Source organism: Anser cygnoides, chromosome 4 (assembly GCF_040182565.1).
Source record: "Anser cygnoides isolate HZ-2024a breed goose chromosome 4, Taihu_goose_T2T_genome, whole genome shotgun sequence".
Taxonomy (NCBI): domain Eukaryota; kingdom Metazoa; phylum Chordata; class Aves; order Anseriformes; family Anatidae; genus Anser; species Anser cygnoides.
Genome location: NC_089876.1, coordinates 54,300,171 through 54,312,130, shown reverse-complemented (window position 1 = coordinate 54,312,130; position 11,960 = coordinate 54,300,171). Strand labels below are relative to the sequence as shown.

The window sequence follows — 11,960 nt, the reverse complement described above, 5'->3', positions numbered from 1 at the left end:
GATGCACAATGCAATTGCTCACCACCCGCTGACCGATGCCCAGCCTATCCCCGAGCAGCCGGCCCCCCACCCCGGCCAGCCACCCCTATATATTGTTTAGCATGACGTCAGATGGTATGGAATACCCCTTTGGCCAGTTTGGGTCAGCTGTCCTGGGTCTGTCCCCTCCCAGCTCCTGCTGCACCCCCAGCCTGCTCGCTGGCAGGACAGAGCGAGAAGCCGAAAAGTCCCTGACCTGGTGTAAACACTGCTCTGCAACAATTAAAACATCAGCATGTTATCAGCGCTCTTCTCATCCTAATCCAAAACATAGCACCCTACCAGCTACTAGGAGGGAAAATTAACTCTGTCCTAACTGGAACCAGGACAGATATCCACCCCTTATTCCATACCATTTATGTCATGCTCAGGTTACACTCTTTCCAATACATTCTAATTAATCACCATTTTCATCTATGATATATAGCAATCATGGTAGTGATGACATACAGTATCATATAATAATTAACATACTACAATTCAACTCATGGGCTATTCTCACCCAGTATCAAATCCCCTTGAGGTACACACTGGACCTCCCCATTCTTTTGCATTACCCACCAAGCGCATCCAGGTCCCTGAGCAAAAGCAATTCCACAAATGGGTTTGCCTTTTCCTGAGGCAGGAGTAGCCCAGACTGTTTTACCCAGCATGTTTCTTACGTGCACTACAGGAACTTTATCCCCTTCTACAGTGCGTAACAGGTTTGATTGGGCAGGTCCAGCTCGGTTGGCAGATCCCCTGGTATTGACTAACCAGGTGGCCTTTGCCAAATGTGTATCCCAGTTTTTGAATGTCCCAGCACCCATTGCTTTCAGTGTAGTCTTCAACAGTCCATTGTATCGTTCAACTTTTCCAGAGGCTGGTGCATGATAGGGGATGTGATACACCCACTCAATACCATGTTCTTTGGCCCAAGTGTCTATAAGGTTGTTTCGGAAATGAGTCCCGTTGTCTGACTCAATTCTCTCTGGGGTGCCATGTCGCCATAGGACTTGCTTTTCAAGGCCCAGGATAGTGTTCCGGGCGGTGGCATGGGGCACAGGATATGTTTCCAGCCATCCGGTGGTTGCTTCCACCATTGTAAGTACGTGGCGCTTGCCGTTGCGGGTTTGAGGGAGTGTGATGTAATCGATTTGCCAGGCCTCTCCATATTTATATTTCAGCCATCGTCCTCCATCCCAAAGAGGTTTTGACCATTTGGCTTGCTTGATTGCAGCACATGTTTCACAGTCATGAATAACCTGTGCTATAGTGTCCATGGTCAGGTCCACCCCTCGATCGCGAGCCCATCTATAGGTTGCATCTCTACCTTGATGGCCTGAGGTGTCATGGGCCCATCGGGCTATAAATAATTCACCTTTATGTTGCCAGTCCAGGTCCACCTGAGCCACTTCAATCTTAGCAGCCTGATCCACCTGCTGGTTGTTTTGATGTTCTTCAGTAGCCCGATTCTTGGGCACATGAGCATCTACATGGCGTACCTTTACAACCAGGTTCTCTACCCGGGCAGCAATATCTTGCCACAATGCCGCAGCCCAGATGGGCTTGCCCCTGCACTGCCAGTTGTTCTGCTTCCATTGCTGTAACCACCCCCACAGGGCATTTGCTACCATCCATGAATCAGTATAGAGATAGAGAACTGGCCACTTTTCTCGTTCAGCAATATCTAAAGCCAGCTGAATGGCTTTCACTTCTGCAAACTGACTCGATTCACCTTCTCCCTCAGCAGCTTCTGCAACTCGTCGTGTAGGACTCCATACAGCAGCTTTCCATCTCCGATGCTTTCCCACAATACGACAGGACCCGTCAGTGAACAAGGCATATTTCTTCTCATTTTCCGGTAGCTTGTTGTACAGTGGGGCTTCTTCAGCACGAACCACCTCCTCCTCTGATGATATCCCAAAGTATTTGCCTTCTGGCCAGTCCATAATCACCTCCAAGATTCCTGGGCGACTGGGGTTTCCTATTCGAGCCCGCTGAGTAATCAGTGCAACCCACTTGCTCCATGTGGCATCAGTTGCATGATGTGTAGAGGGGACCCTTCCTTTGAACATCCAGCCTAGTACCGGCAGTCGGGGTGCCAGGAGGAGCTGCGCTTCAGTACCGACCACTTCGGAAGCAGATCGAACTCCTTCATATGCTGCCAATATCTCCTTTTCAGTTGGAGTATAGCGGGCTTCAGATCCTCTGTATCCCTGACTCCAAAACCCCAGGGGTCGACCTCGAGTTTCCCCAGGTTCTTTCTGCCAGAGGCTCCAGGTGGGACCATTCTCCCCGGCTGCGGTGTAGAGCACATTCTTTACATCTGGTCCTGTTCGGACTGGCCCGAGGGCTACTGCATGAACTATTTCCTGCTTAATTTGTTCAAAGGCTTGTCGTTGCTCAGGGCCCCATTCAAAAGCATTCTTCTTACGGGTTACTTGGTAGAGCGGGTTTACAATCAGACTGTAATTTGGAATATGCATTCTCCAAAACCCCACGACACCTAGGAAAGTTTGTGTTTCTTTTTTGCTAGTTGGTGGAGACATAGCTGTTATTTTGTTGATCACATCCATTGGGATTTGACGACGTCCATCTTGCCATTTTATTCCTAAAAACTGGATCTCTCGTGCAGGTCCTTTAACTTTATTCTGTTTTATGGCAAAACCGGCCTTCAGAAGGATTTGGACTATTTTCTTCCCTTTCTCGAAAACTTCTTCTGCAGTGTCACCCCACACAATGATGTCATCGATGTACTGCAGGTGTTCAGGAGCTTCCCCCTGCTCCAGCGCAGACTGGATCAGTCCATGGCAAATGGTAGGGCTATGTTTCCACCCCTGGGGCAGCCGATTCCAAGTATATTGGACTCCCCTCCAAGTGAAAGCAAACTGTGGCCTGCACTGTGCTGCTAGAGGGATGGAGAAAAATGCATTAGCGATATCAATTGTGGCATACCACTTGGCTGCCTTTGATTCCAGTTCATACTGGAGTTCTAGCATGTCCGGCACTGCAGCACTCAGTGGTGGGGTGACTTCGTTCAGGCCACGATAGTCCACTGTTAGTCTCCACTCACCATTAGATTTTCGCACTGGCCATATAGGACTATTAAAAGGTGAATGAGTCTTGCTGATCACTCCTTGGCTCTCCAGTTGACGAATTAGCTTATGGATGGGACTCAGGGAGTCTCGGTTGGTGCGATATTGCCGCTGGTGCACAGTTGTGGTAGCGATCGGCACTTGCTGTTCTTCAACCCTCAGCAACCCCACAACAGAAGGGTCCTCTGAGAGACCAGGCAAGGTAGACAACTGTTTAATGTCCTCTGTCTCCAAAGCAGCTATGCCAAAAGCCCAGTGGAACCCTTTTGGGTCCTTGAAATATCCTCTTCTAAGATAGTCTATGCCAAGGATGCACGGAGCATCTGGGCCAGTCACAATACGGTGCTTTTGCCACTCATTACCGGTTAGACTCACTTCAGCCTCCAATACAGTTAACTGCTGGGATCCCCCCGTCACACCATAAATACAGATGGGCTCTGGCCCTTTATAGCTTGATGGCATTAGAGTACATTGTGCACCGGTGTCTACCAAAGCCTTATACTTCTGTGCGTCTGACGTGCCAGGCCATCGAATCCACACAGTCCAATAAACTCGATTGTCCCTTTCCTCCCCCTGGCTGGAGGCAGGGCCCCTCTAGTCCTGGTCAGAATCTTCGTTTCTGTGTTTAAAGGACTGCCTGCTGGAAGTTGGAGCAGCAAACTTTTCAGAGAACTCCTTTTTCCCAGTTGTTTTCCTTTGCAATTCACGTACCCGTGCCTCTAGGGTCGCAGTAGATTTTCCATCCCATTTTCTCATGTCCTCTCCATGGTCACGTAGGTAAAACCACAGGGTGGCGCGGTGTGTGTGCCCACCATATTGTCTTCCTTGCATAGATGAACGTTTACCCCTAATAGCTGAGACACTGGTTTGTACAGGTGGGGAGGAAAATAATCTCTCTTCAAGTTGGTTGATCTTTTCAGAAAGTTTCTCCAAAGTATTCTCTTTTAGCTGGTGGACACTGGTTCGTTCAGGTGAAGGGGAAGATAATCTTTCTTCAAGTTGGTGGATCTTTTCAGAAAGTTTCTCCAAAGCATTCTCTTTTAGCTGGTGGACACTGGTTCGTTCAGGTGGAGGGGAAGATAAATTCTCTTTAAGTTGGTGGACCTCTTCAGAGAGTTTCTCCACAGCCGAGACACAGGCCTGTAGGGAAGAGGAGAGATTTCCTTCGTACTGCCGGAGTATTTTAGTCACTTCATTCACTGGGGGATTCTCCTCCGCTTTCCAGGCTAGTATTGCCAATGAGCTGGCATATGATGATGGTGCACTCTGTACAAACTTCCGCCACATGGGTAGTGTACACCGGACTGCATCTGGATCTGCGGATGTTTGTGCGTCGTCTAGGTCCTTATAAATTACTTCCCGTACGGCCAATTCCCTCAGGTACTGAATTCCCTTCTCCATGGTGGTCCATTTGCCTGGTAGACATACAAGTTCTTCCTTGAAGGGATACCTTTCCTGCACAGCTGACAGGAGACGCCTCCAGAGGCTGCGAGATCGTGCTCCATCTCCAATTGCTTTGTCAATGCATGCGTCCCTAGCAAGGGATCCCAGCCGCCTGGCTTCCTTGCCCTCTAATTCCACATAATTGGCTCCAGTGTCCCAGCACCGGAGCAGCCAGGTGACAAGCTGCTCGCCTATACAGCGACCAAAATCTTTTCGCACATCTCGTAGCTCACGCTGGTATAGAGTCCGGGTAGTTACTGTTGATTTTTCGACATCCTCATCCTCATCTTCAGTCTCCTGCACCTTTGATGGCCCAGCCTCGTCTTCACTATGCCCAGACTTAGCAGAAGACTGTCTGCGTTCTAAACGACCTGAGCCTCTATACCATTTTTTCACCTTGTCTACAGGGGCAACTGGCACTGCTACAGCTCGTTTCTCTAACCCAGACACAGGGTCTGCCACAGGGGTTGGAATACCCTCTGCGGGGTCAACTTGCACTGCTACAGCTCATTTCTCTGACCCAGACACAGGAGTGGGAGCAGCTGCAGGAGCTGGAGCGGCTGCAGGGGCTGGAGCGGCTGCAGGAGCTGGAACTGGAGCGGCTGCAGGAGCTGGAGCTGGAGCGGCTGCAGGAGCTGGAGCGGCTGCAGGAGCTGGAGCTGGAGCGGCTGCAGGAGCTGGAGCTAGGTTGCTAGTAGCATCAATTGCAGCTCAATAGACACAAGCCAGACCCCAGCACGCTACAGTGATTTGTGTCACTTTGGAACTGCCAGAGTCATGACACCTTTTTTTCAAGCATTCTGCCAGCTTTTTAGGATTTTGCAGTTGTTCAGGGGTGAATGTCCAAAACACTGGAGGTGACCACTGCTCTAGAAACCTGCCCATATCCTCCCACACTCCCTGCCACTCGCAACTATCCCGCCTCAAGACAGATCTCCGGATGAGATTCCTAAGTAGTTGTTTAACCCTCAACAAAACCTGAAGCGCATTCAGGAGACATAACAACAAGAGCAGGCTGGTCTGAGTATCCCAAGGATATTCAACATCTCGGAGAACCACCGTAACTAGCTCGGGGGATAAGAGGGTGGTGAAGGAGAAAGGGAGAGTGAACAGGTAGGGAAACATGTCTTCCCCTGTCCCCTTCACAGATTGGCTCCCTAACGAAAACAGGCAATAGGTGTAATTGCCAATAGTTTCCGAGATATGGGTTCCAAAGTATAGAGTCGACGTCAGTGCTGAGTACAAATACCAGGTTAGAGTCGTGACCAGATATTTCATCATTTCATAAGCCATTGTTACACCGCACAGTACCATAACAATCTTAAACCAGGGCCCGGAAAGGATAAACAGTGCAACAGGGAGCACATATAGAAAGTAACGCACTATAAAACTCAATTTGGAATACAGGTACAGCAGACTGGAGATTAAGGCAATCAACATCGTGACTAGCAACTATTAAGCAGGTCCAATACTTATACCAATTTTAGTTTAACACACTCTGATCAAATTTGTCGATATCTCAACCCTTCGAGCCCCACGTTGGGCGCCAAAAGGGCTGTTGTGGTTTAACCCGGCTGGCAGCTAAACACCACACAGCCGTTCGCTCACCCTCCCCCCTCCCTCTCTGGGATGGGGGAGAGAAACGGGAAAGTGAAGCCGGTGAGTTGAGATAAAGACAGTTTATTAAGACAGGAATATAATAATAACAATAATAGTAATAACAGTGATAATGATAATAGTATTAATAATAATAATGTGTAAGAAAACAAGTGATGCACAATGCAATTGCTCACCACCCGCTGACCGATGCCCAGCCTATCCCCGAGCAGCCGGCCCCCCACCCCGGCCAGCCACCCCTATATATTGTTTAGCATGACGTCAGATGGTATGGAATACCCCTTTGGCCAGTTTGGGTCAGCTGTCCTGGGTCTGTCCCCTCCCAGCTCCTGCTGCACCCCCAGCCTGCTCGCTGGCAGGACAGAGCGAGAAGCCGAAAAGTCCTTGGCCTGGTGTAAACACTGCTCTGCAACAATTAAAACATCAGCATGTTATCAGCGCTCTTCTCATCCTAATCCAAAACATAGCACCCTACCAGCTACTAGGAGGGAAAATTAACTCTGTCCTAACTGGAACCAGGACAACACTCCAGGAAAAGGTAACTCTATGAAAAATAAATTAATTGGAAAATGAAGTTTCCTTTTCCTTACATATCTTTCTGCACTAAGTGCCTCAGCAGCCCTTAAAGTTAGTTCAGGCAGAATGAAAAAAATTCTATGTATTTTTATGAAGTTTTCTCTATGTTGTTGAACGTAGAAAAAGACAGGAAACCAAGTAATATAAAAACATCACAATTCATGTCTAAAACATGAAATTGCTGTCTGTAAAAATACCATATTATGAGCTGATAGTACTGAAATTAAATTAAAGGATAATTTTTGTACAAAGCCTAAGGCAGCAATGAAATACTTCACCGATTATCTGGTATGAAGCTGGGACAACCAGTCCCAATTTAAGAAGGGCGTAATGATGGCAGATCTAATGGCTCACCTGTGCTGAAGTACTTTAATATATTTTGAACTTCAAAGCACAAGCATTGATGGTCTTTCCAAATGTGGAAGCCGTACAAAGAATTTATACACAATGAATCAAGGTACAAAAGAGAGTTAAAGTGGAGATTGCAACAGTACTACAAATAACAATAACACTTCTTTATTGCTCATAAATATCTGTGTTAACAATGGCATCCAAACCCAATTGGGACTCCTAGGAAGGGTACTCATAGGACAAACTCCATCACACTGTACCGAAAGTGCCTCTATCTACTCCAAAACTGTTCACTGTGAAAAAAGCCACAGTTTCAGGCTTACTGGCATCCCTTTTCACAGTTAAACAAAAGGCTAACCTATAAAATTATGTAAAACATATACAAATGTGTATTAGCTACTGCTTTATGCAACATATAACATTTCTTTCTCTCTAGTGCTTCAAGGCATGAAACATTTGTTTGATTTTTCTTTGGACTTCACTCAAATTTAAACTCTCCTTCAGGGCTATCAGATGAGTTGCCCAGAAGCAGCTCAATGGAGCCTGAAATACAGCAGGTGCTGAAGGGATGCTCTCCCTTGCCAGTAGCTGTAGCATGTAGCAAACTTGCCTTTATTGGCTTCTAAGCCAGTGAATCCACCTTAATTTTTCACCACAGCCCCAGGCATGCTGCTGATCACTGAGATTTAAGCTCACTGGAACCTGTACATGCATCTTGCTGCAGCCGCCTGTAGCTTTTCAAAAAGATGCAGCTTGCCAGTTGATTCAGAAATCTGTCTTGAACTTGAGATCAGGAGATTAAAAACACATCCACAGACTTTGGAGCAGAATATGAAAGCACAATTGATCAGACTGAGCAGCTGCTTGCAAAAATATATTGATTTTCTGTAGATAACAAAGCATCCAAACACGTAGGGTGTATTACCAACTTCTACAACCTTAGAAAATAAAGGTGCTACAACTTCAGCATTCCAGAAAAAAAGAAAAAGGTAGTCCCTGGCTATTAAGGTATTACTCTCCAAGTGTTTTTGTTTCTCTCCTTTCTCAGAATGCTACAGAGATAGGTAATTATATTTTTTGTGTGTTGTTTGAAACAAATAAACAAGATAGAGTACAATGCACCCAGTTACTCTCTTTTTGGTGTACAATTTTAAATTAATATAGGTTTTCATTTTCACTCCAGTTTGCTATACATGTAGTCCACTGAAATTAGGAAGTAAAAAGTTATCTTATATTACCTTACATACAATTGTATTTGCTTTCAATGGGAAAAGAAGCTAAACTGTTTAGAAAAAAAACAGTCCAAAAGATGACTGAGACAAACAGCTGTAATTTAGAAACTGCAGAATTGACCTACATTGCTATTAATTTGCTGTTAAAAGTGTTGATTTGGGGAATATTTGGTGAAGATGTGAACAGCTATAATGTATGATGATATGTATATCTAATTTTCAGGATTGATAGGATTATTCTTATGAAAAATATTTAATTATAACTATTTTTTTTTAAAAAAAAGATACCACGCAAGTAAAATAACAGATCAGATTAGTCCAATACCGAAAGATCCAACTGCTTTTACACAATCTGAATTAGTGTTTAGAAAAGAAAATATTTAGGGCTCAGAAGTCACTTGTTCAACTAATTTTGAACAAGTTTGAACTTCTGTATTTACTTTACATTATAGGGATACTTTAGAGGTGGAATTTACATTCCCTTAATTCTATAACTTCATGTGCCAGTGCACTGATGTACCTAAGGGAGCATCTGAAATATAGAACTGGTAAAGACCAGATAGGCTTCAGAAGTGAGCTTAGTCCATCTTACTGACAGAGGTCATTTCCATTAATATCATTTCTTAATAATCATCCCCTCAGACTGGCACAGAGCAGTGCACATTAGTTTTTCTCATGAACCACAGGATTGAAAGTTGTTTGTAAAAAGGATAAAAGCATGACATATGGTTATAAAAAAGGCATACTGCATGCATTAAGATTGATATTTTACGTCAGTGAGCATGCTTCCAAAACACAGGCTTTCCAGTCCTATTCTCGTAGGCTCAAGTGAGGAAGAATTCAGTCCTGAAGACAAAATTCCCAATAGAAAACTATTTTTAATATTTCTAGGGCAGCTCCCTCTGGTGGATAATGATTATCAAGACAAATATATCAAGGATTAGAATCCATCAAATCTTACTGCTGTGTTCTTGTATTGTAACAACAAGAGTAAACAGGATTAGCCATATCTGAAAATCCCATTGCTCCTGATCCCACGGCTACTCAGCCCTAGGGTAAAGACTACCGTCTTACTGGCACTAGAGCTCAGGCAACAGCATTAAATGAACCATGTCCATGTGCTCTCCCACATCTCCAGAGCACGTGACGCTTTACGATCAAACTAATTCATTTTAGCTCACAAATAAAAACATAATTTTCCCATCAGCTTCAGCCTAGCAGCAGAAATGATCAAACACCAGATTTTTAAAACTAAAGCATGGTATATTAAAACAGTGCATTTCACAAATGAAGGAGGAAACTGTTGGTTACTAAGTGATACCTTGGTTGGCCTGAGTAAATTAGTTCCTTCAATTATCTCCAGTTGCCCTATGGATCTTCACTGTGGTTTTTAATGCTCTAGTGGTTCATACTGCACAAAGCTTCTGAATTATGAGAACTACTTTCTTGTCTCTCTTTTTTGCTTAGGAAAGGCACAAATGGCTGAGGATAGGAAATGTATTTCTCCTTTGTCACTTACCTAGCTCCTTCCCTTGGACAGGTTCTTCACAGTCTGAGGACATCCCTGTTATGACATTCCAAGCTTGATGATCATTTCTTTTAGTGCCAATTAACCTGTAAAAATAGTACACACTATGAGCTGTTTGACCTTTCCAGACCTCAAAAATATGACTACATCAAGAATGAAAAAAAATATTCAGCTTAACTATTTGAATATGAGTTTCAGAATAAAGGGAAGAAAAAAAAAAGAAGAGTTCCAATTTACATGAAAAATCTGAATGTTGCTGCAGCTAGATATAAACAGTGCTATAAAAGCTTTTTTAAGCCTGTTGTTAACTGCTGCTGAGCAAGTATCAGACTAGTTCCACTGTCATCTGGGGTAGCACGTAAAAGCACAGAAAATAAAAGCGGAAAAAGATGGCTGAGAGGTTGCAATGTATCACTTACTAAACACTGTTACACCTACATCATTCGTAAGGACTCTCTATCATATTGTGATTGCCTATCGTAGGGACCTTAGAAAATCTTCACCAACAAACTGAATGACCTTTAAGGAGCTGGAGGAGAACTGAGGCAGAAAATGATACACAAGCAGTAGGACTCACACTCACGCTGGATGTCTGACACCAAGGGACTGCGGACACAAGAGGATCATTCTGTGGCTATTCTGTGCCCCACAGACCTGCAAGTGGATTGGACATGATATTGTCTCTCTTTTGAGAGACATTTAATTTTTCAAAACAATGGGATCCCATAGTTTCAGAGAGTATCAGAATGACTTTTCATGTTTGTTTCTCTGCTCTTTTTAATTTAAATGCTGCTTTCTTAGAACACAATTACTGTAATGTGGATAGCTTTATCTGCAGCATTCCTGTAATCTCATTCCTGACTAATAATAGTCAGCTCAGAACTCATCATTGCATACATAAAGTTCAAATATTTTCTTCCTATTACTTTACATTACATACCATTAATTTCATCAGCCATGTTATCATGCAGTCAGTGTGGGTTTTTATGTCCTTTTATAATTACTCACAGTTGGTCCTTTTCTTTAGTGTACTCTCATAATTTTGGTTTATCAGCAACACTTTTGCTCTTACTTATTCACCTCTCTTTCCAGGTTATTTAAGGGCAAATTAAATAGCATGTGTTAATACAGAGTCCTGTGAGACCCCAGCGCTGATGTCCTTCTGCAGAAAACCCACTACTTATTTCTAGGTAGTAAGTGCATATTTTCGTAATTAAAGTACATGGAAAGTACATCAGCATTTCTACCAGTTAAACATCCTCAATGACAAGAAAATGTCACTATATTTCTCAATATTTTTCATGCAAGTATCAGCAAGTTACATTTCTAAAGTGCTATTCATAGCATGCAACTCTGTAGTTGCTTTTGTATTTTAGGAAAACAAACAAACAAACAAAACCACCTTAAACAGCTTCCAAGGAGAAGACTTGTGTTTTGCTTACATGGCTGTTAGACATTATATAACAATCACAATTAACTTTAGTTATCTCCACTGACTATGAGGAACAGTCAAGTATGACTGACTTCTGGTCCAGAAAATACTTACATATTTAACTTACATTAATAATCCCAATGACTTCATCCTGTTCCTTTTGCAGCCCTGAATGCCAAATGGACTCATCTGGCTTGTGATTAAAGACGCATATTTGGCATTCAGTCCCACAAAAGGAACTAGATGAAGTCATTGGGATTATTAATGTAAATTAAGCAGTAGACTATAGTGGCACTGCTAAGGTGAGTAAAGATTAATACAGAAACTGTGTGCAAAGTCAGGAGAGGAATAAGTTTTAGCACAGCTTTAACATAAAGAAAGTTTTTTTGGGGGGGGGAAATAAAAATTAATGAATGATGCTGAGCACCAAAAGTAGAGATTTCTATGTGAAAAACTAACACATCAGTTTTATGTAGTTTATAGAAGGGTGACAGAGATCATAAAGAAAAACTGTAAGATGGTGAATAAATGTATGAAGAATGAGTAAGAGTACAGTATGCCAATGCTAAGAGAAAAGTTTCATTCTATCTAGCATTATAGTTGGGAGTCCTAATTTCTTCTATATTTTTATATCAGATATATATATATTTATATCTGTAGGGAAC

At 43.4% G+C, this 11,960-nt stretch overlaps 1 protein-coding gene and 1 long non-coding RNA gene across 5 annotated transcripts in view; both read right to left on the bottom strand.

Annotated features, from left to right (window-relative positions):
* GALNTL6 (polypeptide N-acetylgalactosaminyltransferase like 6) overlaps positions 1 to 3,601 on the bottom strand; it is a 497,378-nt gene extending 493,777 nt beyond the window's left edge. For both annotated transcript variants that reach the window (XR_010831175.1, XR_010831174.1), the window contains exon 1: positions 23 to 3,601. The gene's annotated coding sequence lies outside the window, so the exon portion shown is untranslated. The remainder of the gene's footprint in view (positions 1 to 22) is intronic.
* A 5,051-nt stretch (positions 3,602 to 8,652) lies between these two features.
* The window catches only part of LOC106041745 (uncharacterized), a 91,816-nt gene continuing 88,508 nt past the window's right edge, over positions 8,653 to 11,960 (bottom strand). For 2 of the 3 annotated variants that reach the window (XR_010831179.1, XR_010831177.1), the window contains exon 12: positions 8,653 to 9,949. This is a non-coding gene — a long non-coding RNA (uncharacterized lncRNA). Of the gene's footprint in view, positions 9,950 to 10,441; positions 10,518 to 11,960 lie in introns of those variants that run through there. The other variant, XR_010831178.1, reaches the window with a different exon arrangement.